Raw genomic sequence first — 6,520 nt, forward strand, 5'->3', positions numbered from 1 at the left:
ACAACAAAATAGCGTATTTTAAGAAAAAAAAAATAACTACTTATAAGAAGTGAAGCTTTAGCAGGTATTATCTGCTTTCTGTATTTTTCGTGGAACTTTTCGATCTAATTCAAATTAAATCTTACCTTAATGTAATTGCATGTGTCCATAAGATTTTTCTTCTGCTTTGCTGTTTTGTACTTCAGTCATTAACTAATTCTATTTCTACTCTGTAACGATGTCATATAGATTGTGATTGTGGCAAAGGCTACTCAGACGCTACATTCTTATATGTGTAAATCAGAATCTGAATGATCTCCGATGCTCGCACGAGTTCACTCCGAATCCGGTCTCGGTCGATAGTGAAAACCCTCCTTAACCGCTGCGTAGTTACCTATTTATAAAAGTCGTATTCTTCGAAAACAATACCTGAGTAATTTAAACATGACAGTAAAACACGACTATTGTAAGCGGAAAGCTGTAAATAACGTACTATTAAAACTTGTTTAAGTGTACGCTACAGAACGTGGTCTTAATTAGAGTAAATTGTATCTTATTAAGGCATTTTTGATTGCATTCCACAAGACCTGTTTCAACGGATCGCTCAAGACCAATAATGCATAGGAAACACGTTGCATACCTTCTTGATAAAGACGGTTGAGTTAAATTTATAAAGCCATAATATTATCTTTACCACAATAAAGATAAAGTTGTTGAAATCTTATATATATACCTTACAAGTATGACGTGGCGGCGTCGTGAACGGGCCTTTACCTTCCTTAGGCTAGGGTTGCTACGGATGCGAGTTCTGACGAAAATTTGTTTTGACGAGTTCTGACGGATTCGTCAGAAGAAACAAACGCCTGGTATCCAATGACAGTGTTTACACTGGCAACGACGAACGCGTCAGAACATGCACGACGTCGTCAGAACCACTCGAGCGTTCAAACGAGTTTGATTTTTTCGCACGACCTGCGTCTGCGAATTTCGAGTGATTTGGTTTCCACCATGGATAACGATAAATTGATCAGTCTCGTGTACGAGAACAGGTGTTTGACAAAAATTATCACAACAGATATATTTCCCGGCAAAAGTGGGAGAAAGTTGCTACAGAACTCAACACTCTAAATTTTGAACTATCCTTTGTCGTCTCTTATAGAAAATAACTCGTTGACATGCTCTGTCTTTCCACCATTTAACAATAATAATTTAAATAATGGACTTTCAAGAAAATCAAATTCATCAAATTCATCAATGGACGGCAGAAACGAACTGACTATCAGAATAACAGAAAACGCGCACAGTGTAAACGCCTTGTTCTGACGAGGATTGCGGACGTACTCGACAGAACAAATTTTCGTCAGAACTCGCATCCATAGTAACCCTAGCCAAGAGAGCTAAGAGCGGCAAACCGTCATATTTTTTATACAAATGCTCGTACTTTATTATATCATTGTAACGCATCTATCTCAAAAAAAAATTACTGATAGGTATCTTGTGCATTGTATCTAGGTTTCTATTGAAGCAGAAAATACAAATTTCAAGAAGCAAGCAAGCCGCCGAATTCCACCTTCGCACGACTCGCCACAAGTTAGGATATCATCCCCACCATCTGAATGTGTGGCGGTCCTCCACAGTGCGGTTTTCAAGGAGCTTTCTTCCTCGTATACAAAGCTGTGGATCGAGCTTCCTTGTGCGGTGTTTCCGGGACGATACGACATGGGTACCTTCAAAAAAAGCGCGTACTCCTTAAAGGCCGGCAAGGCTCCTGTGAGTCCTCTGGTGTTGCAAGAGATTGTGAGCGGCGGTGATAACTTAACATCAGGTGACCCGTACGCTCGTTTGTCTTCCTATTCCATAAAAAAAAGCAAATTCGAAATATCTGCTTTTTTGCACAAATGTTATCTGAACTTTGGTTTTTTCTTAATGAACTTGTAAATTGTGAAAAAAATATTGCGAAAAAAACCTCGCGCATGTAATAGAGATTCTATTTGATAAACATTTATTTCACAAATTTTTAAGGAATACTCAAAAACACGTATTTCCTGGAAGAAGTTTTATGGAATTTTGTTCACTATCTTTCGTTCAATGTTATTGCTTTCTCTTGTTTGTTGTCAACAGGCGGTACCCGTGGAATGAAACCACATGCATTTCGACTATGATCGCGTAAACGATATACAGGACTGAGAAGGGCCCTCTTAAGATGCGTGCAAGGGAAGCGATGGCTGGTCCGTGTGTCATGCTCACGAACGACCGCGGTTTTTTATTTTTTTTATTAATGGTAATAGAGATTAAATGTACTTTAGATTTCTTTTGATTTTATTTCATATTTTGATAAGATGCTGGCATACTGTTATGTATTTACAGTGCTTTTGTGCATTACTCATCATTCTTAGAGGATTTTCGTTTTGTGTGTATTTTATTTTAGCTTACACGAGTAACTTAATCGAAACGTTTGGGTATTTTTACTTTGTATATATTGTAGAACTATATTGTAAACTTCTGAAGCTGCAAATATTGACTAAAAGTGTAGCAATGAGATACTTGCAACTTCTTATCTTTAAAGCTCAATTTTTCCAAAGTGGTCTTAAAGGTAATCTTTGACATTCATAAGAATCATTTTTGTTGAGGAGTTTAATGAGGATTGTTAAAAGACATTTGTGTGGTAAAAGTTACTCTTACAAAACTATCATAAATGACTTCCTTAATGATACCACATATTGGGAATGGAGTGACCGCCGTCAGGCTATTTAAATTATATATTTGATTGTATCAAAATTTTATGATAAAAAAAAAGAAATACCCTGCTGATGCAGGTCTGAGGCAATAATTTACGAAAGCGTCAATTTCATGTTGTGGCTTCATCTACAGGATCTACTTTAACTCAACCCTAGTATTTGCATATTAGGAAATTGACTGGAAAGTTATGTTTTAGTCTTTTGTTAGTCTAGCATATAAGATTTTATGACGATACGTCACTCGAACGGTCAGCTCAGTTGGAAGAGCACTCGCACGGAACGCGAGAGGTCCTGGGTTCGAGTACTGCATCGTTCATAAAATTTTGTATTTAAATTCTATTTTGTGTATTAATCCTAGAAGTGAGGGTTATCACTTTAAAAACAACAAATTGTTTAAATAAGTAATCCTAAACCACACGACATCTAAAAATAAACGATAGGAATTAATAAATATTTAAATAATCATCCTATATTTATGTTAAATAAGCAACCATCAACTGCATTTTAATCCAGGCAACGTCTATATAATATAGATACGCACATTATCCGCTGATATTAATTTAGATAGTTAATATTCAATAGTTTGTTAATTATAAACAGGTATTCACACAAGTCAGGATCAACTGCAGCTCTTTACGGTATAATTATATTATACGTGCTTTGTAGTACGATAATAATATGATACTGTTCGTTTAATATTTATTTACCTTGGCATTTGGAAACGTGGGATTCGCGTGCTTATAAGAATAATAGGCTACCAGTGGGATGCTTCTTTGCACCGGATGCCGGCTAGATTATGGGTGCCACAACGGCGCCTATTTCTGCCGTGAAGCAGTAATGTGTAAGCATTTTTATGTTTCGGTCTGAAGGGTGCCGTAGCTAGTGAAATTACTGGGCAAATGAGACTTGACATCTTATGTCTGAACCTGACGAGCGAATTGTAGAGCCGTTCAAAATATTTGGTTTTTTCAATAATCTTGAGCGTCGCATTTTTTATTTATATATTTCAATTTTTATAAAAAAAAATAGCAGACCTAACAAATGTTGTTCTGTTGATAATAAAAAACTGTTTTTTATTAATTTATTGAATTTATTAAAAAATTGTTTTTTATTTATTTACGAATGTTGCGACCGCTAGATTAGTGTACTTTAGTTATTTGCACAGCATCATGACGTACGGTATATTACTATGGGGTCATGCTGCTGACATTGATATAGTGTTTGCACTGCAAAAGAGAGCTGTTCGTGCTATATATCAGCTTGGTTATAGACAGTCTCTCAAAGAAAAATTTAAAGAAATAAATATTATGACTGTTCATTGTCAGTACATTTATGAAAATTTAATATATGTTCACAAAAATCGTCACCTTTTTGCTATTAATAGTGATTTTCATTATTATAACACTAGAAATAAGGGATTGCTTGTAACTAATTCTAGTAGGCTTCATAAGATACATAATAGCTTTAAGGGTAAATGTATACACTTCTACAATAAAGTCCCAGCCACTGTTCAGGCATTATCTATAAATAAATTTAAATATTTTATAAAAAAATGGCTCTGTCGTAAATCCTATTACTCCACTGCTGAATATCTAAATGATCGGACAGCCTGGGACTAGATTGTGACTATTTTATAGCGATAGAAATGACTGTACAATATTGTATATTTTTATTGAAAAGAGCGCAAAAAAAAAGAATGCTGGGAGAGTTTCTTGCGCCGCTTCTTCTGTCTCAGAGCGCCATTTGTTTCCGAAGCGGTAGTAGTATCTAGTAGTATAAGAAATAACATCAAAAAGAATTCCAAAGGAATCAATTTTGAGAAAATAAAAGCCTTTTATGCCTTTTATTGCAATCTTGCATCGCATGACATGCGATAGATTGACGAAAAAGTTTGAGGCGACATACTAAAAGTTTCACTTTAAAAACAATATTATATGACATAACGCGTAGGAAAATTGATACCTAGCAACATTTAGATGTAACCCTTCGGCCTTAAGCAACAACTTAATCGCTTTATTATATAAATTTATATTAAATACAGCTATTTATTATAACGATTGACCTTTTGCATCAAGTTAGCATTTCATATTTAATAATCACATAGGACACGGCTGTTATTGAACACATTGCGGTATCTATGCAGTATATTTTACGTACTTCGTGATAGAATTATTCATGATCTGTCATAAGTATTTAATGGCGGGAAAATTATCAAAATGTCACTGTTTTTTGTTGGCGATATATGCAGCAAATAGATTCTATTTTTTATCGATCAAATGGCTGACACACTTCGCATACATTTATTGGCATAATCCACATTTACAATCATTTATGTAGACGGCTGGGATTAATAGAATGTTCATAGTAAAGAGACGTAAATTAGTTTTTTTTTCATGTAAACTGATGTATTATGGCTGAGTCTTGTAATTGGCTTAATAAGATATTTCTTTTAAATGATTATGATAACTTATACTTGCTGACATTCTTAGCGATTTTTGTTGTTCTTAGTATAATTTATTTACAAACATAATCGTTCTTTTATGAAATATCAAGTCAATAAAACCAAAGACTATGAATGTACTAGCGATCTGACGGGCCGATACTCGATAATTCGTGAACAATTTGAATTAGTATTTTGGTTTTACACGACTTTCGAAAATCGAGATTTCATCAGATCTCGACGTTTTAAGGTCCTGAGAAGACTGTTTCCGCGATGGTGTCAGTACGTACGTATGTGTGTGTGTGTGTGTGTGTGTGCGCACGTGTGTGTGTGTGTGTGTGTGTGTGTGTGTTCGTGTGTGAGTGAGTGTGTGCGTGTGTGTGTGTGTGTGTGTGTAACCTTGTATGTATGTGTATGTAAACCTCTTATAACTTGAACGGCTCGATCGATTTCATTGCGATTGGCGCCATTCGAAAGGGCTTGACCAAACTTAGGTTTTGAATTATCGGACCGATTCGGATCGGTAGATTTTGAGAAATCTCAAAACAACTATGGAAAATTCTGGATGTGTTTCTTTCTTAATTCTGCAGCATACGCGTTTAAAAAGATTAGACAACTGACATAGATACGGCGCGACTAGTATGCCTTAGTTATTTCCATAGTATTATGTCCTATGGTATATTGCTATGGGGCAACGCTGCCGATATTAATACAATATTTGTGCTGCAGAAGAGGGCTATTCGCGCTATTTATAACCTAGGTCCTAGAGAATCATTGAGAGCAAAATTCAAAGAAATTAACATCTTGACTGTTGCTTCTCAATATATTCTTGATAATGTAATGTATTGTTCATAGGCACATAAGTGAATTTGCCAGAAACTGTCATAACCATAATGTTAACACTAGGAACAGACATAAACTGATGATGCCTACTACTCGGCTAAGTCGAGTTAGTAAGTCTTGTGGGGCGATGTATATGCTTTAACAACAAGATCCCAGAAAATGTTCAAAACAAAAGTATTACGTTATTCAAAAGAATTGTTAAAAAACGTTTGTGTGGTAAAGGTTACTATTACATAAATGACTTTCTTAATGATACCACAGATTGGGAATGGAGCGACCGCCCTCAGGCTATTAAATAATAAGTTTAATTGTAAAATGTTACTTTGTTAATGTTACTTTAATTGTAAAACATATTATTGATAAAAAAAAAGCCCGCTGAGTTTGTTGCGCCCATTCTTCTCAGGTCTGAGGCATTCATTTTGGAATGGGTGGTAGTTTTTTGACTTTCAATAAGTGATTTCACATCCTATTTTGAATAAAAATATTTGAATTTGAATTTTGAATTTGAAACAGTTTTTAA

Source organism: Leptidea sinapis, chromosome 10 (genome assembly GCF_905404315.1).
Source record: "Leptidea sinapis chromosome 10, ilLepSina1.1, whole genome shotgun sequence".
In the NCBI taxonomy this organism is placed as follows: Eukaryota; Metazoa; Arthropoda; class Insecta; order Lepidoptera; family Pieridae; genus Leptidea; species Leptidea sinapis.